This window comes from Monodelphis domestica, chromosome 4, assembly GCF_027887165.1.
Source record: "Monodelphis domestica isolate mMonDom1 chromosome 4, mMonDom1.pri, whole genome shotgun sequence".
NCBI classification, from domain to species: domain Eukaryota; kingdom Metazoa; phylum Chordata; class Mammalia; order Didelphimorphia; family Didelphidae; genus Monodelphis; species Monodelphis domestica.
The window spans coordinates 21,750,738-21,774,954 of record NC_077230.1 but is presented as its reverse complement, the minus strand read 5'-3'; the positions used below and the strand labels follow the sequence as shown (position 1 = coordinate 21,774,954).

The 24,217-nt window shown below is 39.6% G+C and overlaps 1 long non-coding RNA gene across 1 annotated transcript in view; it reads right to left on the bottom strand.

Annotated features, from left to right (window-relative positions):
• Positions 1 to 10,823: 10,823 nt before the first annotated feature.
• LOC130458997 (uncharacterized) overlaps positions 10,824 to 24,217 on the bottom strand; it is a 39,527-nt gene continuing 26,133 nt past the window's right edge. The window contains exon 2 of the long non-coding RNA XR_008918303.1: positions 10,824 to 20,213. This is a non-coding gene — a long non-coding RNA (uncharacterized LOC130458997). The remainder of the gene's footprint in view (positions 20,214 to 24,217) is intronic.

The window sequence follows — 24,217 nt, the reverse complement described above, 5'->3', positions numbered from 1 at the left end:
CTCCAATGGATCTTTAAACATAACCAACTTTAAAATTATAATAATTTGGGGGATAAAAGGAAAAGAGAACAAAACCAATGACTGCTGGCGCAATCACAAAAAGCCAGCTAGGGGGCAGTCCCCTTTGGCATAAGAGTATACATACAAAACAAATGCATTCAACCCCATACAGTTCAAATCACCACATTCCAAAGTTCACTCTGGATCTTCTTGTGCAGTGTAGTGAACCTTCCATGACCTCATGGGAATAGAGTTCCTCTTCCCAGGTGTTTGTGACATACTATTCCTGCTGAGTACACCAAAACATAGAAATCTCAGTTCAAGGCTGCATAAACAGTTCCAAGAAATTCTGAGAACGGGTTAACTTCCCTGTTCACATTCTGGGGAGGACTGGGGAGGATAGATTGTTTCTCTCGAGAAGAGTTTTAAATCTTGTGTGCTAGGGGGAAGCTGGGTGGCTCAATGGATTGAGAGCCAGGCCTAGAGATGGGAGGTCCTAGGTTCAAATCTGGCCTCAGACACTTCCCAGCTGTGTGACCCTGGACAAGTCACTTGATCCCCATTGCCTAGCCCTTACCACTTTTCTGCCTTGGAGCCAATTGGCTCCAAGACAGAAGGTAAGGGTTTTAAAAAAACAAAAAAACAAAATAAAAAAAACAAAAAACAAAATCTTGTGCATTGCATACAATAAACGTTCATTATCCTTGCTTTGATAATGTTCCAGTCTTTCTTCCTTGAGACTCTGTAGATGTCCCTGGCAGTGCAGCTTGTGGTCTGTGGAGACATCTTTATGGTGCCTTCTCCAAACAGTTCACTTTCTGGATTCAGAGAGGTAGCATGTTTCTTATCCTAAAATTACTCTCAAAAATAATTTAAACTTTGCATTTTAGAATAATAATACATCCCCCCCCCCCCGAAGATGGTATTGAAAAACACAGGGATCACTTAGGGATGCATGACTGAGTTATGAGGCACATGAATCAATTGACAAGAGAAATAAAAAACATTAAAAAACTCCAAAGGGGGAAAAATAAGTTCTGAATGAAATATAGATAATCAAAGTCTTATGTGTAAAAAATTTAAGTAAAGGAAAATAAACCTATAACAAGTACTTGAATCAGGGCCCAATTAAAATTATTTCTGTCCCACAAGTCTGTAGGACAAAATGCAGTAATATTTCACTTACCCATTTGCAGCTAAGACTACAGGAAATTGCCATACTATAAGAGGAAAAAGACTAGATTTTTCTGTGATAGGGAAATGTCATTCCCTGGACTGATTTTACCTTTACTCTTAGGAATAGGGGGAGCCAGGATGATAGCCAAACTTCAGTACTTGTCTGTGAATATTTCACAAAGAGTGTGGTACAAGGTGTGGTACAAGGTGTCCTACATCTTAACATATGTCAGGTGCCACAACCTTGAGTCTCACACTAGGTACAAGTCCTTTCGTATTGGCTTAGAAGTCCATCAATCCTACCTGGATTGGTTTGGTCCTTTTTGACCTTGTCCTTGATTGACTGGTGACATGTGCTTCAAATACAAAAAAGAGAAAAAAGAAATACTGAAATAGTATATAACACACACAAAGAAAACAATGATAAAAGATTTTTTAAAAATAAAAAATATATAGTTTACAATCATTGACACACTGTGTCAGCTAAGGAAAGGTAGAGAACAAAGGTTTCTCACCCAAAAATGAGATCCATGTCCTTCTTCAAACCTGGCCATGATCCACTGTGAGTGCAAATGATTTTCACAAGGTAATAGTTTTTTTTTTTATAAAGAACAGTAATACAACAGGTAATGCACATTCAAAAACTATCAATATCCTCAAAGTTATAACAGCCAATTTAATGACAATAGCTGTTATAGTTAAAAGAGTGGTTGCCTTAAACTGTGACCATGAAAATATGGTTTCAAGACTTTGAATTGCCAAAACTTGTAAAGATAATTTTTTGTGTCTTGATTTTATATTAAAAATAAAGTGGGAAAAATTCCCAAATATGAAATACCCAAGTCAGCTGGGTTTTTGTGGAGATTTTAATTAACACAAATAAGGAATCAAGGAAAGGGAGAGAGAGAGAGAATAAGAGGAAATAATGTAGGCCATTTTGGCCTAGGCCTGAGCCTTAAGAGAGACCAGTCAGTCTTTAATCCACTCAACACAAGATTAGTCCCAAGCAAGATTCTAGTGTTCAGAGAGACACTCCAGTTTAGCTTCTCAGCTCCACTAAGTTCAGCCACCGAACCCTCCAATTCATCTTTGGCAAGCTGAACTAACTTCAGAGGCCTTTCTGACCTCCTTTTAAAGAGAATTTTCTCCTATGTCACCTCTCCTAAGTTTTCACATCTACCAATCACAGTAGATGTTTTCCAAAGGACTGACCATTCCTAATTCACACCTTCTTTAGTTCTCTACTTCTCTGGGTAGACTAAAACTTCACACCTCTTTTGTTAAGCTTGTCCCTTGCAAGTTTGCAAGTTGCCTGACATTTTAGTGATTAAATTGACCTTCATAGGTACTTAGCACCTTTTTGTATTAGATCTAAAAATAGAGTTAGCTTAAGGGCTTTTGCCTCACTATAAGTATGGGTTAAGTACTTTTCATTTTTCAGTAAGGAGTTTACAACTTTATCTTCTTCTAAAGTATGCTTAAGTATGGGTGGAGTAATGTTAGAGTTCTCACATTCCTGATCAAGTACCTTCATTGTTTAAAATGGGGAATGATTTTAACCAAATGTTCTAAGGTAGAGTCTCAGAATTTTTAACATTCACAAGTCTGAGAAATTTTAAGATTCACATAGCAAAGAAATCCATTATCATTAGGATTCACATGAGTCTGCTGGATGACATTTAAAGCTAATGGATACTTGTCACAAGTTTTTCAGGTGCAGCAACTTTCCAACACTGGCTGAGATATTTTAAAAATCTATTACTGCTATCATTACATAAAAGTGGTAGAGGAGTCTAGAAAAAAAAAACAAACCTCTGCACTGTTGATGTTGGGTCTAAAAAAAGTCACCAAGAATCTAGAACATTCTGGTAGAAGGGTAGAGTAATCTGATGATTTACAAATGAGAGATGGTCACTCTTGGGAGCCATCCAGGGGTATCATGCCCTGGGATCAACTTCCCAGTTCCTTTGGTATGAGAGTGTTATGTCTCATCCCTTCATATTTTTACAAACATGGGAAGTGGCGATTATAATTATCCTTCAATTGGGCTACTAAAATGGACCCTTTACCTCTTGTTACAAATTACTCTAAGGTAGGCATAATGATAAGTCAGAGTTGTTGAAAAAATTCTAAAATTCATGTTTAAGTACCCCTTCAAATCAACTTGAGAAATTTAGCTCATTAATTTTTTCAAAGGTTGTTAGCCAGGTTGAGTCCATTCATCATCTATGTGACAATTAACAAAACCAAAATGGAAGAAAAAGCTGGTTATGGGCTTTTCCAATATTTTGTTTAGTAGTTATAGGGGGAAAGTAACAGAATATATCTAATAGTTAAAACACAGTAGATTAAACTGATTTGGTGTAACAGAATAGTATTGAATACATTAATATATGAACTTAAAACAACAGAATTAAATTTTAAAGCAGACAATCAGAAAGATACAATAAAATACAGAGACTTTCATAAAACAATGGAGTCTGTAAAGGCTTAAAATTTTCACCTCCAGTCTCTTTAATGTTACTTTCTCTGTCCATTCAGATTCCTTGTCAGAACTGTGGAATTTCCCATAGCAAGGGAGAACATGGGTTTGAGGAACCTCAAACTGGATAAATCTTAGAGACTGGGCAGGTCCAAATGGCAAAGGGTTGTAGAGAGATGAATTTCTCCCCTGAATCTCAGACAAGATGAGTGAAAGGATAAGTGCACTCACGAAAAAAAAAAAAAACATACTAAAACTGGAAGTTGTTTGAGATAGGTAATGCGCTGCTCTTTCATATAATGTACCATGCTTGTAATTTATTTCCTCTTTGGAAGAATAACTTTCTTCTTCCCTCCCCCCCCTCAAAGTCCCCTGTCAGGTGGAGGCTAATTATTGCCTAGGGAAAGTACACCCAGGTCTTTTACCAGCTGCACAGAGAGAGGCTCCAAGGACTCCCAGCTTATTGGAGGCAGCAATCAGCAGCACCAAAAGGATCAGCAACTATGGCATCTATCAGGGTCTGGTCCAGAGCTGGGGCTGGGGCCAGAGCAGGTGCAGGAGGAGGAGCAATAGGAATCAAGAAGGTCAGGAGCAGATGGCTGGGACAACCCAGGAAGCTGGATCGGCAGCATATTCAGCAACGCCAGAGGCAGCAACGAGGAACTGAGGAACATAGGCTCAAGTAGATGGGCAAGAGAAATGACTTATCTCCTCTTTACCAAGAGTCCCCCAGCTAAAAATAGCCCAACCAGCAGGGAGAGCAACCAGGCAAAAAGTAGGGAAGGAAAAAGGCAGCAGCTCCAAAGAGAGTTTAGAGTTTGAGAGGGTGGGTAGGGTGGGCGAAAATCCTTGGCAAGAGAAATGTGGCTTAAAATTTTTTTTATCCAAGTTATCTTATTAAAAAATTGATAGTTTTTCTCATCCCTTCTCATTGCCATAAATGGAAAAATTAAAATTATATCTCAATAATAAATATATTATATATTAGGAGATTTATTAAAGATCATTAGAAATTAAGGAATAAAAGGGATACAAAATAAAGACCACCTGCCCATTTCATGTGCTTCAAGCATCACCAATGTTAGGGGGAAAAGAAAGAAAAAAATCAATATCCCATTACAAACATGAAGAGAAAAAAATAATTAAAAAAAATAATTATTTCACAGTTCATATTCCATGTGACAATGTGCTAGCCAAGCAGAGGCACAACACAAAAGGTGCTCACTCAAAAATGAAATGTATATCACTCTTAACTTGGCCAGGATCCACACTGTCAGTGTATATTTTTTCACCAGGGAAAAACCTTTTAAAAACAGTAGTATGACAACCAATACAGATTCTAAAAACTACCAAAATTCCCAAAATTTTAAGAGCCCATTTAAGGATAACTGCAAACAAACCAACTCCCAATAGGATTCACATGAGTTGCTGTGTAACATCCCAAAACCTTTGAAATTATGGATACTTCTCACAAGTTCTACAGATTTAGCCAATCTTTCAACTTTGGCAAAGATATTTTTAACAAAGTCTATTATTACCATCATTCCAAAATTCGGTGGGAGAAAAAACCCAGAGAAACCTCTGTACAGTTGATGAAGAATTACAAATACAATAAATCCATTTCTAAAGTACAGGGCTTCACAGGAAAAAAAATAATTCCCACCTCCTGGATGAGATTATTAAACATTACAGGTTAAACTAAGCCACTTGGGCACCTCCCTCCCTCTTAACCCTCCTGTTATAGTCTACAAGACTATAACAGTGTAACAGAACTGTCTCCAATATGTCCCAACCATTTTCACATGGAGCCGAGGACTAAAAAGTGAAAATCACTACAGATGTCATCCATTACATTTACAATAAATGCAGAGATGGGAAAATACTACAATGCCATTTAACTTCAACTACAAATAGAGCCTTACCTCATAACAAACAACTAAAGAGGCAGGAAAATAAATGATCAGAGGTAGAGATGCTCCCAAATATCTGAAAATCATGTTTGAATACTCAGTAAAATCAATTTAAATTATTAGGCAATTAAATTCTCCAAAATATGTATATAGTTTGAAACCAATTCGATGGAGTTCATCTATCATCTCTGGGTGACAATTAACAAAGGCAAAAAGGAACAAAATGTTGTTTGTGGACTTTTACAAAGATATACTACAGTATAATCATAGACATAGGGGAGGTACAAATGAAGACGATTTAACAGAATATTTCAATTTTGATAACTTATGAAGTAGTTAACATTAAATTACATATATCTTGTATTTAGAATTGTGTTACATAGACTTCTTCATTGTGGGGAGGGGGACAAATTGCAACAGTTAACATCAATAAGGCAATGTGGTCTGACAAGGCTTAAAATTCACCTCTACACTCTTTGAGGTTCCTTCCCCTCCCAAGTACCATCAGTTATCACAATCCCTATGTCCACATCTCTGGGGTCTCCCATGCTGAGGGGAGTTCCTACATTGAGTACAGGTGTTTGGGTGTGAGTTTTGATTTGTCTCATTCAAATAACTATTTCTTCTATTAATATTACTATTCCTGAAACTTCTATTCCTATTTTCCTGATTCTTCTTCTTACAATTCATAATCATATGACCAACTTTTCCACAAAAGTAACATGTTATTGGTTGTTTTGTGGAGTCTTGTAGGGGAGCTATGATCTCTCCTGGCTTTGCCTTTACAACTGTTTCAGTTAATTATTTCATTTCCTTCCTCAATGTCTCCTTATCCTTCTCACTCTGTGTAGCAGTCAATTCCTTTATTTCCTTCCTTAATGCTTCCACTAAATCAGTGTTCTCCTTCTCCTGTTCCTTATGTCTCTCAAAAGCATAAACTGCTACTCTTTCAATTCTTCAAGGTCCATAGTAGGCCAATTTGGACACCTGGTCATAAAATAATTTCTAACTACCTTACAATTTTTTTTTCATAAATTGCATTCTGATTTGGCTAAGGTCCCATTCTCTATCCAGGTCAAGTTCAGTATATCTTCATCCCAGCTCAATAAGTCTATCTATAGATTGGGTGGAATTTTCGCTATCTTCTTGCTTAAGATTTTCAAATTTAGTCCATGTACCAGGCCTATCAGAACATAGCTTTTATCAATGCATTTCTAGCCTGGCACAGTTGTAAGTAATCTTGCTCTGAATTTGGGTCCCATTTGGGATCTTCAGTTGGCCAATGAGCTGTTCCCTCTCTTTGGGCCTGACTAACAAGAGAAAGAATCTTATTCCTTTCCCCTTCTGTTAGCAAGGACTGGACCAAATCTTCTACATCAAGCCATGTGGGATTATATGTGCAAAAAATGCTTTCAAACTTATCACCACCAGAGGCTCAGCTTCATATGAAAGTGTTTTTTTCTTTGAATCTCTCAATGTCCTGTGGAGAAAAAGGTGTATGATATCTAATGTTTACTAATTTTCCACGTCTGTTATATGAAGGGACAACTCTTAGAGGGAAAAGACCTCTATTTGAATCATCTGTGGCAACTGCTGCTTGGCCTGTATTCTGGAGTTCAATGGAGTGGGTTGTAGTGAGGCTGGTAAGGAGGCAGGGTGAATGAACGGAGCTGATCAACAGGTGGGGAGGTAGAGCAAAAGGATCAGTGGCATGGTGAAGAGGAATGGGAGAGTGGCTGGATGCAGGGTGGATAGAAAGGGAGGTGGAACTGGGTATGGGGTGGAGAGGAGTAGGATGGGTGAGGTCTAGAGGGGTCACAGTAAGGTGGGTAGGAAGAAGGATATGGAAAAGGATTGAAGCAGGGATGGTACAGATGGGGATAGGGGAGATGGGTAGGCAAGGAGAGTAGAGAGGTAGATTGGGAGGAAAGAGGATGGGAGGAGTAGGGGATAAGTGATGTCTGACAGGGAGAGGAGCTGAGGGGTTCAAGTCCTGGTTTGTGTCAGTATGTGGAGAAACCTCCTCACAGGCCAGGTGGGATGACAGAGCATGTCTCTTGCTAGATTTCACTGAAAGAGTTATGCTAGAATGGTTTGGATCCAAAGAAAGAAATGTTTCCTTACTGGAGGGAATGGTTGATTCATCAATGAGATGTGTCCAAAAGTACAAGTATTTATAATCTTTGGACTCTTTGTTTTCAATGGCTAACTTCAAATCTTTTAAGATCTTGAAGTCAAAATAGCCATATTTTGGCTAGGTAAAAGATATGTACATCCATGCCTTAAAAAGCTTTCTAGCTTAATTCTTTGTCATCTAATTCTCCTTAGGCAAATTTGGATCATTCCAGGAATTTAAAAATTTATACAGGGCTGAATCAGGAGGAATATTTCCTGATTTCCTTTGATGTGTTGCAGTATTTCCCATATTGTCTAGTCTGTATGTCCTATATAAGCTAGTTTGAATATTGCTAAATGGTTAGCTTAAACAATTAAAAGTTCCTAAAACATAAAAAAAATGGAGACACAAAGTTCTTCAATGTTATTGTGGAAGGCAAAGAGAGGAGAGTTAAAATAAAAGGCTAATTTAAGGAAACAGTTATCATTGCACAGCAATAGTATCAATAATGAATGTGTATTTAGTATAATAATTGTTGTTATTAATAATTATTAACAATTGTATTTATTATAATTATTAAATCACTCATTATAGTTATTATTAATAATTAATAGCCACAAACAATAAACAAGTATCAATAATCAATAGTAACCATTAGTAATTAACAACGACTAATAGTTATTGAAAATTAATTATTATTCATAGTATTATTAATACTATTATGTTCTAAAATTATTCCTTAATATTGCATGTAATTATTTTGATTATATGTTGGCTTTGTTCAAATTTAGAAATTTGGTTTTAATTTAAATTCAATATTATTTATATTTCCTATTAATAATCCTTTTATTTAAATGTATTCAATTTAATAGCATTATTTTAGATCACTAGTAGCTGTAGCAAAGGGATTCTTTATATTTTCCTGCAATTTCAATTCTCGATAGTGGGTGGTGTTATAAATTCATGTAGAATGGAAGGCACCTGTGAGTAGACCTATTTAAGCAAGCAGTTAGATAAAGAGAAAGCCAAAAAAAAATTGTCTTTTAACATGCTAAAGAAAGGCAGGCAGTATTCCTGGAAAGCTTTGAGTGGCTTTTAAAATGCTAATGAAGGCAAGCATTCCCAAGGAAAATGTGACTTTAGATATGCTAAAGAGGCAGGCAGTCTACAAGCAAAGTTGGGGGGGGGGGGGAGAAAAATACAGTTTCAAGAAACAAATTCCAAAAGAACACTTCCTCTAAGCCCAGGCTTAAGGACTGTTTGAGGGGGGAAGGGAGAAGGGAAAGAAAATAGAGTTAAATCCTTTCCCCTGGAACAGCCATGTATTTTCAATGTTGGGTGGGGGGCAGAGAGCCCCTAACCCTAGTGCACATCCTGGAAGGACCCTCAAAATTAATTTTTTTCCCATTTGAATTAGTTTATTTAGTCAATTTAGAACATTATTCCCTGGTTACAATAATCACAATATTTCCCTCCCTCCTCTCCACCCACCTTTCCCACACCCGACACGCAATTTCATTGGGTATTACTTGTGTCCTTGATCAGAATCTATTTCCATGTTGTTGATGTTTGCACTAGGATGTTCATTTAGAGTCTATATCCCCAACCATATCCCTTTGACCCATGTATTCAAGCAGTTGTTTTTCTTTGGTGTTTCTACTCCCACAGTGTTTCCTCTGAATGTGGATAGTGGTTTTTCTCGTAGATTCCTCCAAGTTGTTCAGGATCACTGCATTGCCATTACTGGAGCAGTCTATTACATTCAATTGTACCATAGTATATCAATCTCTGTGTACAATGTTTTTCTGATTCTGCTCCTCTCACACTGCATCACTTCCTGGAGGTTGTTCCAGTCCCCATGGAATTCCTCCACTTTGTTATTCCTTTGAGCACAATAGTATTCCATTACCAATATATACCACAATTTGTTCAGCCATTCCCCAATTGAAGGGCACCTCCCTCATTTTCCAATTTTTTGCCACTCACTTGACTGAAAGAACTTTTTCCCCCCTTTCTCTCCCTTTTAATCTATTATTAAAATTCCTACATATTTTTCAATACTAGGAGTATTTATGTATTTTTACCCCTACATTATTGAAATGACAAATTTTGAAAATATAAAGAAAATAAGGGAAACATAAAAAGGAAAAGGAAAAAAATGAATAAAAAAGACATACCATATTATTTTTTAAGAAGCTACAAAACCAAGATAAAAAGTATCCAGGTAAAACAAAGTCATAAGGAACTCAGCAGAATTTGTTTAAGTTAGCATACATTTGTAATTTACATTTTTAAACAAATTGTAAACAAGGTTGGGTTTGTAGTTTTGCACATGATTTTTTAATGCATTTTTGTAGTTAAATGTTTCTTGGTGGTTGTGGTTATTAAGCATACAGTAAAAAAATTAATTGGTTGTCATATATGTACTAAGACTTTTGAAATTAAGAAAGTTAGCTCAGATATAGCATAGACAGGAATAAGAGAAACCCTCCACCAGCCTGTGAGGCATGGCCTTGGCTCAAAAGCTGAGAGAGACTCAAACCTCACCTAAGTATCCCTCTTCCCTCTTCCTTGATACCCTCCAAATCCAACTTGTTTTTAAAAGTTATCTTTATTTGACTATCACAGTCAGATAAGAGGACTGACATTTCAGGGAACATAGAGGGAACTGAACCTCAGGACAGCCATTCAACTATAAACAGTCCTTATTGGACCCCTGCTGTGTGACCTTGGTCTGGAGGGAGGCTTGCCCCTCAGGAGGGTCCAAGCTTACATGCTCTGGGGTATCTTCCACATCAATCCTATAGAGAAGAAGTTCCCTCAGGCTCATAAGTGGCCAATTTCTTGGGAACCCCATTTTTCAAAATAGCCTCTCGGCAGGAGGCATCTCTCTTCTTTTACCTCACCAGCAGCCATATTCCCTCTCTCCCTTCAACTCCTCCATTCTTCATTATAAAACCTTCTGTATCCCCTATTCTTCAATCTTTTTTCTCAATAAATATTACATATGAAGCTTAATTTGTTTCACTATTATAATTTTCACTAACTGATTTAGATTTTTTCTACCCCATAGGACCTTATCCTATGGCAAAGTGAAGTGCCCGGTTATGATCCCAAGTATGAAACCAGACCAACAATGTAACACACAAGAGAGAGTTTTATTAAAGCAAAGTGCACTTTGGGCTCAGCCCCCAAAATGACTGGTCCCGGGTCTGGGGCTTGCAGGCTTTATACACTTTTGTGGTAGGGGGAGTGCAGAGGAATTCCTGGGGAGGAAGTATGAACAGGAACTCCTAGGGATGAGGTGTTATCAGTTCCTGGCATATGTCAGGAGGGGGAGGGACAAGAACTCCTGGGGTTAGGGTCTTTATGGCTCCTGGCATATGTCAGGAGGGGAAGGGATAGGATCTCCTGGAGTTAGGGGTCAGGGAGGGGAAAGAAGGGGTTTGGGAGTTGGCTCTTCATTCCCCACTTTGACCATATTCTCATAAGGGGATTTAGTAAGAGTCAGAGTTTGATATTGTTGGTGAAGGGCCATAGCTAGACAGTATTAATGTGATCCTTGACAAAGGCTACTAGGCGATTAACTAGCCCCATATAATCAGCATAAAAGCAAAGAATCCTTAGGCTAGGAGTCATGAGGATGGAAAGGAGCAGAAGAATTTCCCTGATAATAGTTTGCCTGAGTTTCTGGGGGTACAATGCCCATGTCATCTCCCCTTCTCCAAATATCTAAGGGAAAAGGGGAAATGGCCTCAGTATTCTGTAGCTTCTTCAGAGCTGAGAATGGTCGTAGAGCTGTCCCTGCTTATTGTCAGGAAAGGGGTATTGACTGTCCAGGGCTTCAGGCTGGAATAGTTGCCGGGATGACAGTGGCAACAGGGTGACTCCTATGAGTGCTTCTACCCTAGATAGAGAAGTGACAAGGTTATAAATGCATACAAATACATATCCCATAGGGGAGTAGCCAAAACTTGAACAGGGAGGGAAAGGCTATAAGCACAGGGTCTTTAGGGGCATGTCCTCAGTGAATGCCTGGGTCCTAGGTAGGTGGGAACCTGCTTGGAGATCTGAAGGATGTCCAGCGACTGCTTCCCCCAATTGGCAGACAGGTCACAAGGGGGAGAGTCATCCCCTAAGATAGTAGTGTAGAAACTAGTACTGGGGCAAAAACTAGAACAGCAGATATAAACAGAGAAAATTAGTAAAATAGTAATTGATATTAGACATTTGCATTTGGGTATCTTAGCCAACAGACTTCTTCAGACATCTTCTGACAGGAATAGATCCCTTTAAGAAATCAGATTCCTGAGTTGAAAGAATATCCTTTTGCAAAGTACAAATTAACTATAAACATCTATAAACACTTGAGTAACAATATTTTACAGATGAATTCCTTTAACCCAGATTCTGGGGGAAATTCAAGAAAGCTTTGAGCTATATATTCAAGCTCATGATCTAAACTTCAACTGTGGTAAATTAAAGCTACAAATACAAGCCATTTATTAATAAACTTCACCTACTTTTCAAAGTATGTTCCCTAACAATTTAAGAATTTTCAATTATTAAGGTTGTTTGAGGAAATGGAAACTTTAATTTTACAACTGGCATTATGTGCTGATTATGGGAATTTGTCACAAAGGAAAAGGCCCAACAGGGAAAATATTTCCTCATGTCCCAAGGGACACATAGTGAGGGCTTCATGTACAGGCCAAAGCTATCACTGGCTCATGCCATCATTGTGTCACTCAAGGATTAACAGCATAGATGGTTAGAAAAGGTCCATTCTCAGGTGAGCCCAGAATATGTCTCTGTAACCATCCCAGGATGTTCTCTGTCCTTTGGGTATTTGTCACCATTCGATCCCAGAAGCCTTCTTTTTCCTTAAAAGACAAGTCTCACCCATTTCAGCTGAGAGAACTTCTGCTTATCAGCAGTCCAGAAACAAATTTCCATACCCTCAAACAAGCCTTTTATATCCCTACAAGGCTGATCACTCAATTATTCTTATGTATTTTGGCAATAATTTACATATCACACTTTAGTCACAAAACCTAAAATAAAGAGCATGAGTGCTGAATTGAGTAGCTCCATAGTAATATAAATCAAAGCTGTATCATCTCTTGGACCTAGGCCATCTGAAAGACTAAGGCAAGGACATACAGGAATCACTTCAGGGTAACTGTCCAGAGAAATTAAAGAATTATTATGTGATTTTCACACAACACATACATCAAATCTAGCTAGATATTATCCCTAAGTTAAAGATCCAATTATGAGAGCAGAACATGTTTTCTTTCACCTTCTCTCTCTCTCTCTCTCTCTCTCTCTCTCTCTCTCTCTCTCTCTCTCTCTCTCTCTCTCTCATTCTCTCCCTCTCTCCCTCTCTCTCTCTCTTCCTTCAAAACCCCTCTGCTTAAAAAGTAGAACACAACTTCCATTCTTCCTTTACAAAACCACATACTTGAGCTTTATGGACTTTAGATCAAAGTCCCTTTCTTCATACCTTCCCACTTTCTCTGACTTGCTTAAGTCAAACAAACCTCCCATTGGTATCACTTCAATTGCTAATATGTAACCCAAAAGAATTCTGATTTAAAGGATTACATCATTGAACCACTGCATTTTTAGCATAGGGCTCATCCATTATAAATTTCAGTTCATAGTACAAATTGGTAAACTGAGGTAACCATTGAGTATTGAACAAAATCTATGGTACAGCCAGGTTTACAATGAGCTTTTGTTTTCATTCAAACAATACTTAAAACACACATTTTAGCAGCAACTCACATAATAGTGATAAAATTCTGAGCAAGCATTTTTCACATATTTGCCATTTCTAATGTCCTACCCATTCCTTGGCTACTATGTGCCAAATATATCTGTATAAAGATCAAAATGTAATCAAAATATCAACCAATTTATCCCCAAAATTTGTGTGAGATAACTTATCAATTACATATCACTCAACTCATTTTATCATTCTGGACATGGAATGTTTGCATTAAGATTCTACAGCTTCAAACAAGCTTCTTGGTCAGACAGGGCTAGCAATGTTTGCTTGGTTGAGCACCTTAAAACCTCCAAAATATACAATTAAAATATACTCACCTTTAAGTTCTATCACATGGTGGTTGTTAACTCTTGGAGGTCCCTATTTCAGTCCCAAAGTATCAGTGTGGAACAATTATAAGCACTTCTTTCTCCTTCCTGTGTGCAAGGAAGGGGTTAATAGCTTGTGAGTAATTTATCCTAAGGCTGCTTGACTAAAATTTAGATTTTATTACTTAACAGCCTTGTCCCATCCTTCTTTAACCAGTGAGCTTATTAGTGGTAGTCTCTCGGTGACCGAGAATGACTATTGTCTTTGTGCATTATCATCTATTGATGTACCCTCATGTGGCTTTGAAGTCCAAAGGCTGAGGCGCAAAGTTTGTGGCACATGGGGCATGGGACGCCAGTTGTTACGGGAGGTGCGGTTGTGGCCTGGTGTCGGCATTCACGCGCAGTGGCAAGACGTCGACGTCACTCATCTTCAAAGGTGGTGGCGGCATGGTTAATGTGGGTTAATGTGGTTAAATCCAGCTGCTTCTGATAGAGGCAGCAAGTTGTAGTTGCTTTGGTGTAATGCCAGCCCACTTCAAGTTGGACTTTAGCTGATCCTTGAATCTTTTCTTTGGTCGACCTTGTTTCCTGAGTCCAGCTGACAGTTCACCTGTCTTGGTATTCGCTGTGGGTCCATGCGGATGACGTGTCCAGACCATTGTAGCTGGGTTTTGAGAACCATGACTTCAATTCTGGTGGAGTTGGCTCTGTTGAGGACTTCCTGATTGGTGATTTGGTCCTGCCATTGGATCCTCATGATTGACTGGAGGGAGCGTTGGTGGAATTGCTCCAACTGTTTCATGTGCTTTCAGTACAGTGTCCATGTCTCGCAACCTTACAGGAGCGAGCTGAGGACCACTGCGTTATACACTTTGAGCTTCATCGCAGTGCTTATACCCCTGTGTTGGAGGACTTTGCAGCATAGCCACCCGAGTGCCTGGCTGGCCTTTTGTATCCTGGCATTGATCTCATGGTCTAGGGACCCGTTGTTGGCGATGGTGCTGCCCAGGTACTTGAAAGTGTTGACGTTAGAAAGCTGCGTGTCGTCGATTGTAATGCATGGCTGGTTCGTTGGCCTCCCTGGTGCAGGTTGGAACAGCACCTCTATTTTGCTGAGGCTGATAGTGTAAACCTTAAAATTTCTTAGACTTATAATGTTGGAAATTTCACCATTGGGAAATTTCATACTTGAAAAATTTCCTACTGATAGTCTATTGGAATGTGAACCCCCTTGGCATGGGAGGGTCCTTCTCCTCCCTTCTTAAGATTACTTTAGGACAGAAACCTTTTGCTGAACAATGGAAAGGGCTTTGACCTATGATTAAGCATAGAACAGGAAGTTCTTTGAGTCATGATTGATTTTAGAATTGATACAATAGAGATACTTGGAATGACAGAACCAGGTCTTGGAACTTACAATCTCCACCCTACTCAGTCCTAACAGGATTTAGGAAGGGCTACAGCATAGATCAAAATTTAATTATTTGAGAATATGACCTTCAACAGACATGTGCAAAGCCACAGACCTCTGGGCGGTCCTGGGTTAAGCTAGAGCCACCATTGGCACAGGGAAGACATGGACAGTGATTGGTAGATGTGAGAACTGAGATGGTTTCCTTAAAGATAGCGGGGTCTGAGGACTGAAAGAGGGGGTCGAGAGGTTTTGCTCTGAGAGGTTGTGCTCTGAGAAGTTTTGCTCTGAAGGAGGCTGGAGGTGGAGGCCCCTGAGACTGTTTCTCCATTTTGGTCACGTGAGTGATAGGGGCTGATCTCTTTTCTTTGCCTCAGCTATGTAAGGGCTTGGGCCTTTTGGCCCAGCCTAAATAGAGGGGGTATTTAAGCCCTATTCCCTTCTCTCTCTCTCTCTCTCTCTCTCATACCTTTCTTCCTCCTGTTTGTAATTAAAAACTCCATAAAAAGGTTGACTGCTGACTTGAGTTTTCATTTAGGAATTACATAGCTGAATTCCTTGGCGACCTTAAATTAATATATATCAGTCTTTTAAGGTCAGGCCAAACAGTTTTGTTGCAGTGGAGACCTGTCCACAATGGTTTGAAGATGTTTTTCTTGGTGGGCCATGAGAACACAGTCATCTGCAAAGAGAGCTTCCAGGATGAGTCTCTCTGTTGTCTTTGTTTTTGCAGTCAGGCAGCAAAGGTCGAATAGTGAGCCATCTAGTCGGGATTTGATGTAGACGACCAGGTCTAGATCCATCACAGCATGTCGTAATACCTGGGTGAAAAATAGGTTGAATAGTACCAGAGCGAGGACACAGCCTTGTTTCGCGCCATGTTGAAGCAATCAGAAGTCTCTCCACCAGATAGGACTTCCCCTGTCATGTCGACGACATGAAAAAGCTGGATTAGTTTGACAAATTTTGCTGGGCAACCGAGCTTGCTGAGGATCACCCACAATGCGTCCCTGTTCACTATGTCAAATGCCTTTGTCAGGTCTATGAAGACAATGTAGAGACTTAGGTTCTGTTCAAGGCATTTTTCCTGCATTTGCCTCACCGTGAAGACCATGTCAATGGTGCTGCGATCTGGTTGGAAGCCACATTGTGATTCAGGCAGGTTCTGTTCTGAAACAGATGACAGTAGTCTGTTGAGTATAACACGGGCGAGGATCTTTCCAGCAGTGGAGAGTAGTGAGATGCCTCTGTAGTTGTCACAGGCTGCTTGTGAGCCTTTGTTCTTGTATAGGGCTACAATGGAGGCATCTCTGAGTTCTGGGGGCATGTCTTCCTCTTCCCATATGCTGGTCAGCACTATGTGGAATGCCTGGAGCGCCTTTCCATTTAAGGCCTTGTACACCTCGGTTGGGACCCGTCTTTACAGGGTGCCTTGCCTGCACTCATTTGTTTAATGACTTTTTGGACTTCCTCTATTGAAGGAGGGACGTCAAGTTGTTCAATGGTGCGGTTTTGGGGTATCTGGTCAAGGGCACTTTGGTCAACTGAAGAGGGTTGGTTGGGAAGCTGACCTAAGTGTTCTTTCCACCTGTTGCTGATGCCTTTTTTTATCTTTTATGAGAGTGTCACCGTCAGAGGATAGCAAGGGAGTGGTGGTGGGTTTTAATGGCCCATAGACAGTCTTGAGGTCATTGAAAAATTGTTTGTAGTTTTTCATATCAGCAAAATGCTGGATTTCTTCTGCCTTTTTTCCCCACCATCGGTCTTGCATCTTCCTGATCTCACGCTGCACCGTGGCTTGGAGAGACTTGAATCTGTCCTTTTTAGGAGCAGAGTTTGGGTTATTTTGCCGCTCCATAAAGGCTTTGTTCTTTTTGCTCAATAGGTCTTCAATAGCAGTGTTGTTCTTGTCGCATTGCTTGGGGCCTAGGACTGCCTTTGATGTTTCCTTCACTGAGTCTCTGAACTGGTTCCATTACTCAGTTGAGCTTCCAATGAGTGGTCCCTTGTCAGATAGCTTGTTGTCCAGGCAGGACTCGAATGTTTGCAAATAAGATGGATCTCTAAGATGACTCACGTTGTAAAATGCGCGAACTGTCTGGGCGTGTTTTGGATGGTGAGGCGCAATGCGCATTTGAAGAGTTACTCTAACCAATTGGTGATCTGTCCAGCATTCAGCTTCTCTCATGGCTCTGGTGATCTTTACATCCTGGATGTCTCGCCGGCGTACAATGATGTTGTCAATGTTTTGATCGTGGGTGCATCCACGTTGTTTTATATTTGTTCACCATTCTGAACACAGTGTTTGTGATGGTGAGTTTGAACTCTGAGCATTCACTAAGTAGCAGTAGGCCGTTGTTGTTCATTTTGCCCACGCCGTGTTTGCCGAGCACTGAATGCATCAAACCCCTTTCATAATAATTTACTCTCAGTAGATTTCAGTTTGAACTCCACACTTCCAAATAACTTTGATTTAGTCCTTTAGCAATCTTTCAGTGTGTAACCAAACTGAAGTGCAAAGCATTTACCTGTACTTATCTCAAACTTCTGTCTAAAGTAGAATAGAACCTCCAGTTTAATCTTCTTTTAGCTCAAAACATTGCTACATACCTGATTAAATTCCATCAACATTATTCCAATTTATGATTTGTTTTATCTATTTCACACTAGAATTCATAGCATCAACCAGTATCTCTATCCATTACTCTTATTTCTTCTGGTTTCTCCTCTTTATCATTATTGTAAGTAGAGGAAAGGTATTGTACTGAATTGTATTTAATCCTCATGACAAGCCCTTCTTGATTTCAGGGCTGGTCAAATTTGTCTTGTTAAGGACATATAGTATGTATATCATATACCCGTAACCTACTTGGGTGGAAAACAATTCATATAACCTTAGTTAAAGACAACACCATTTATCTTTTTTTGCAAAATACCAAATTCTTAGTACTTGTATTATTAAATCCCATGCACAGATTAACCACTTTAAAAACTTCTTGTGTGTCATATGATTTCTTGTTGCTAGTTCTGACAGCACATACATTAAAATTACAGCTGATTTGAAGAAATCCCAAGTCTAAATTCTAGAATAAGTTCTTCTCAACAACATAACTTTTTCTGGGTGACTTCTACATCTATAAATTAGCCAGTACAGTTTCTGTCCCTACAGAATAAAACATTCCCTCTCTGTGTCAGGCTGACTATCAATCACATTTAGATAATTCTCAAATTTACTTAAACCATTATGCATTGCAAGATCTAACAAAACAAACTTCTAACCATGAGTTTTGTTTACTCAATAAAATCTGGCTAACATTTCACATTTAACTGACAAACAGTTACCACAATACATGAAATTACATTTGTACCATTTCGAAATCATTAGCAATCCTCCCAAGTTGCAATCATCAACTCTTAGAATTAACCTTAAGTGAAAAGTGCCTCTAACTGTGGGGTAAGAGATGAGACTGGGGTCTTCCTAGTTGTCTTTCTGTTCAAAATCAACCCTCTTCCTCCCTGCAGCAGAGGAGGGAGGCAGATCTGATCAATGAACTGATAGCTACCCAGTTGCTAGTTTTTCTTATCTTCTCTGTCTGGATGGCGGGCCCTTGCCTTAAAATCTAAGCAAAGGGTGAGGGGCTTCTGTCCATATTATGCCCTCTTTCCTGCAAAATATGTCCAATTGTCACCTGGTGGTATAATTTAGGGTATCAAAAAGCCAATTTCCTCATTTTTCCCTTGATTGGTGCTCAGCTATTTAACAAGAGAGAAAACAGACAAATAAACAAAAATCCCAATTGAATTTTCGCTTAGGCTGCTTAGATTTGATCTCTTCCCAACTGGAGGGGCCTGTGAGGAAACTTTTCCCTTTGTCTTAATTGGGTTGGCTAGTCCCTATTTTTAAGGTTCACAGTAGCCACTCTTCACCTGAGGCTTCCCAGACTGAAAAGGGAGAAGTCCAGCATAGCCATCACCCAAGTAGAGGATGGCATTACAATTTTAGGGTACCATGGATAGGCCATGCCTCTTGCTTATCAAGGGTGTAACATGGACATTAAAAAGAAATTGGGTTTTTTCCCCCAAGCTATTTAGAGCCAATTTTTCCCAACACAAAAGCAGACAGGACAATATGTGACAGACTGGACAGTCAAGACAGACACAACAAATATGAACATTGGGCTGGATGTGCTCCTCTACTCACCCCAAGGGGCTAGGGGTGAGTGGTCCCAAAAACAAAGTAATGTGGCCAGGTGTCCCCTGGGGCCGCACCCACTTTCTCCAGTGTGTCCACTGGGTTTCCTACTTCCAACCAGGGGGCCTCTAACCACCCTGAATTCCAACCAGGGGGCTTCTAACCACCCCTAACTCCAACCAGGGGCCTCTAACCACCCGGAACCAGGGACTCAACCCCAGGCAAGGGACGCTAATCCCTGCAGTGGGGACTCTAACCCTGGGCAAGGGCCTCTAACTCCTTCAGTGGGGACTCTAACCCCACAAATAAAGTTGACTAAAATCAACTGGCCAGAATACCCTGCTTAAGGGTGTCGAGTCCAACCAATCCTTCCCATGGCCTATTCAAGGGAGAGGGAGTCAGGGATCCTTAAGTGAAAGTAGCCAAGAGGGATGTCAGAGCCTTCGTCCACACGCTTCCCAGGATTTCCAATCTATCCCTTCATGGGAAATAGGAACTGTGTACTTTCCCAGTCCACACTCAGAAATAGGTGGGCAGTTCCCCCGGATTAGTCCGACTTGGCAATAGGCCCTTCCGAATAACCCCTGGGCCAGTGACCAGTGGTCAGCCACATAGTCATATGTTGATGACTCAGGAGACCTTACCCCCACACTCTCACACAACATTCTCTACACATTTATTCAACACCTCCAGAGGTTACTCACCAGACTCTACCTTCCTCTACTGAGATGTGATATGTTCTGGATCCCATTGTCTCGAGTTGCCCCTGGGACTGGGGTCCCCTCCCTCTGTTGGTCATACTCTGTTTTCTTCATGGGATCCTGGAACGAGCCCCCATATGAAGTGTCTGGTTATGATCCCAAGTATGAAACCAGACCAACAATGTAACACACAAGAGAGAGTTTTATCAAAGCAAACTGCAGCTCAGCCCCCAAAATGGCTGGCCCTGGGTCTGGGGCTTGCAGGCTTTTTATACACTTTTGTGGTAGGGGGAGTGCAGAGGAATTCCTGGGGAGGAAGTATGAACAGGAACTCCTAGGGATGAGGTGTTATCAGTTCCTGGCATATGTCAGGAGGGGGAGGGACAAGAACTCCTGGGGTTAGGGTCTTTATGGCTCCTGGCATATGTCAGGAGGGGGGAGGGATAGGATCTCCTGGGGTTAGGGGTCAGGGAGGGGAAAGAAGAGGTTTGGGAGCTGGCTCTTCAAAAGAAAGAGTTAACACTGTCTGTGACTATGACATTGAAGGCCAAGAGTAAAAACAATGTTAGGAATATCATGTAATCTTCCTTCTAGTTAGATGCCATCTAATTAAGCTGATTTTATTATTTGATTAACTGTCTTTATTACTTGTGTAAGTATACATACCTATGTATATATCCATCTCTCTATATATGTGTGTGTGTAAGTGTGCATCATACATACATATATGTCTATCTTGCAGAGGGTTCATTTTTCACACTTGAGTTTTGCCTGATTACAAAAAGGTTAAATACACATACACTATCTATCTATCTATCTATCTATCTATCTATCTATCTATCTATCTATATATATATTTGGTTGCTAACTAATTATATAAGGATGGATGGCTCTTTGGTGGGCCTGGATTCAAATCAATTCAATGTTTATTAAGTTACTACTATGTGACCTCAGGCATTATACTAAGTAAATGCTCTGGGAAAGGCCCACCTTTGTAGTGAGTAGGAAGAAAGTTGCCAGTACCAGCAGCACCCCATCTTGAGGCAAGAAGCTAGAATAATTATTATTATTCTCATTTTTCAGGACAAGTAAAACTGAATAATCTCTCTTATTGTTACTCTCTTAGAGGGGAATCTTTCAAGAATTTATCTGCCACCTCTCAAAAAGCTCTAGACTGGGGATATGATTCTAAAGGATTCAGAACACAAACCACTTCTCTGATCAATCTTATGGGAAAGGGTAGATCTTAGCCAAACTTGCCAATTTTTCCCTTTCCAATCACTTTGTTACACACACACACACACACACACACACACACACACACACACACACAGTGAATAGTGAATAGGTAAGAAACTCATTTATTTAAGCAAAATGGCAAGCAGAAATTAGAGAAGCCCTATAGATATGACTATAACAAAACACATAGGAATAATGAACTTTTCAGCTAGGAATGAGATAAGAAAGAGAGAGGGAGATCTCCCCCAGTAGCAGTCTACTTTTATCAGTCTCGAGTAGTATGCCCTGGAGGATGTGGAATATGATGGGGACAGTTCCTCATACAAGCCTTTAGTTCTAATGGTTTCAGTCGGCCTTCAAAAATCATTCTCCTTCAGTTGCCTCCCTAGAGATCTTTTCTCCATGTCTCCAACCAAAGGAAGTCAGTACCTTACAGTGATACTTAAGAGTTCAGTGTTCTTTCAATCAATCTTGTGGATTAAAAAAAAAAAATATTGTGGCCAGGGGGACTTGATTTCCCAGCATTCTTTATTCTTCCCAGGGGTCCCTTGTCTTGCATCTCTGTGTGGGTTGGTTTAAAAATTCTGCTGAAACCCTTGGGGATTTGGGGCTTTTTCTTTGGTTTGAGCATGGGGGTTGTGGATCTCTGGCTCTGTGCTCTGCTCACTCGGCAGAAGGAACCCATTTCTCTCTCAATTTGTTGTTATTAAATCCTATAAATTTAGAACTGGAGGAATTCCATGTGAACTGGAACAACCTCCAGGAATTGATGCAGAGTGAGAGGAGCAGAGCCAGGATAACATTGTACACAGAGACTGATACACTGTGGTACAATCGAATGTAATGGACTTCATTAGTGGCAATGCAGTGACCCTGAACAACTTGGAGGAATCTATGAGAAAAAACTGTGGGAGTAAAAACACAGAAGAAAAACTACTGCTTGATTACATGGGTCAAGGGGGATGTGATTGGGGATGTAGACTCTAAATGAACATCCTAGTGCAAACACCAACAACACAGAAATAGGTTTTGATCAAGGACACATGTAAAACCCAGTGGAATTGTGCATCAGCTGTGGGAAGGGGTAGGGAGAGGGGAGGGAAAGAATATGATTCTTGTAACCAAGGAAAAGTGTTTTAAATCGACTAAATACAATTTTTAAAAAATCCTATAAATTTAAATACTTGGAGTATTCATTCATATTTAGTCTCACACACTCCAGAACATATCACTTTTCATAATAGCATCCAACAAGTTGACAGAAGTATTATTACTTAATGGCAAAGGGCTCATTTTCTCATACTTAATTCCAGCTCTGTGAGGCTACAAAAAGATTCTTACATGTATTCTGTGCCTGTATGTAGAACACCACTATATCTAGCAGGGGAGGTAATGTTTCATCACTTATTCTCTGGGTCCAAGACTGGTCATTGAATTGCTCTGAATTCTAAATTTTTGTGAGGTTTTTCTTCATATAATTATGATAATTAATATGTTGATTTCAACTTTTATTTTTATAGGAACACACATATAGATCCAGAAGGGCCTTAGAGGTCATCCAATCTACCACTATTTTATAATAGCTTATTATAAAATAAACATTAATAAATTAATAAATGTTATAATAAATATGTTTATATATAAACATATTTATAAAATATATTTCATGAGGAAGTGGAGTGACTTACTGTCACACAGGTACTCAATTCTAGAGACAAGATTTGAACCCAGATCAACTTTTTGAATCCAATATACTTCTTTGCATCAGTGTGCATAAGTCTTTTAAAATTTCTATAAAATTCTTCATGTTCATCATCTCTTAAGGCATTTTCTATACAATTCTATAATTGTTTAGAAAGCAAGTGTTAAGTATGAGTAATGAGTCCTTAGACATTTAAGCTTAAGTGAGAGCTCCCTTGCTCAACTAATGTAGCCATGAAACTAAGTCACAGATGGTATGTTGATGTGATAAAAAGAAGTATTAACATCCAGTGATTTCTTCATAAAGTATGAACACTTCTCTCTCTGTCTCTGTCTGTCTCTTCATATAATTCCACTCAATTCCACTTTTAAAAATTGTGTTAAATGTTGTCTTGAAGGAGAACACGATGGGGATAGTTTCTCATACAAGCCCATAGTTCTAATGGCTTTAGCTACTGTTCTAACTTCCTAGCCCAACTCAGAAGCAACCAGATCTGATGCAGAACCAGTCTTACCTAGTCCAACATCAGATTGGGCCAGCAATTCATGATGCTGCATCTTAGGACAGGCAAGCCCAGCTGGGCGACCAATCTTATGAAGATACTAAGTTGTGCAAGGAGGTAACACCCTCACTCAGTTCCACACCCCTTCTTCTACTGGCTACCACCACACTCTGCCAGGGCTGCACAAGCCAGGTCATGAGTTTGCAACAGAACTCAACTCTGGAACATCTCCCCGTACTCTAGAAAGTCAAAAGACAGAAGCCTGCTCTGTCTGGCACAGCTGAGGCAAAGTATGTTCAGCCAGTATGTCCAGTGTTCAGTCAGATCACCAGCATGAGTCAGTTCTAGGCTCCTTTATACCTGGAAAAAAGAGGAGACTAGTATTCAGCTGAAGCCAGTTCTTTCCTCATGCTCCCAGAAGTCATTTGGGACAGAGACTGAGAATGAGAAAAAAAAAATTTCCCAATATGTGAGGAAGGTGAGACCACTTTGAAACCAGAACCTGGGAAAACTGCCATTAAGGAGAAAGAAGTCAGAAAGTGAGCAATAAGGCAACATAAAGGATAAAGATTGAAAATATCAAAGATCTTAGGAAGACGAAAACTTAGTTAAAGACTATAAGCATAATCAAATAAATCTATAGGGAAAATGTTAACAATAGAAGGAAAGATGGCATCCAGA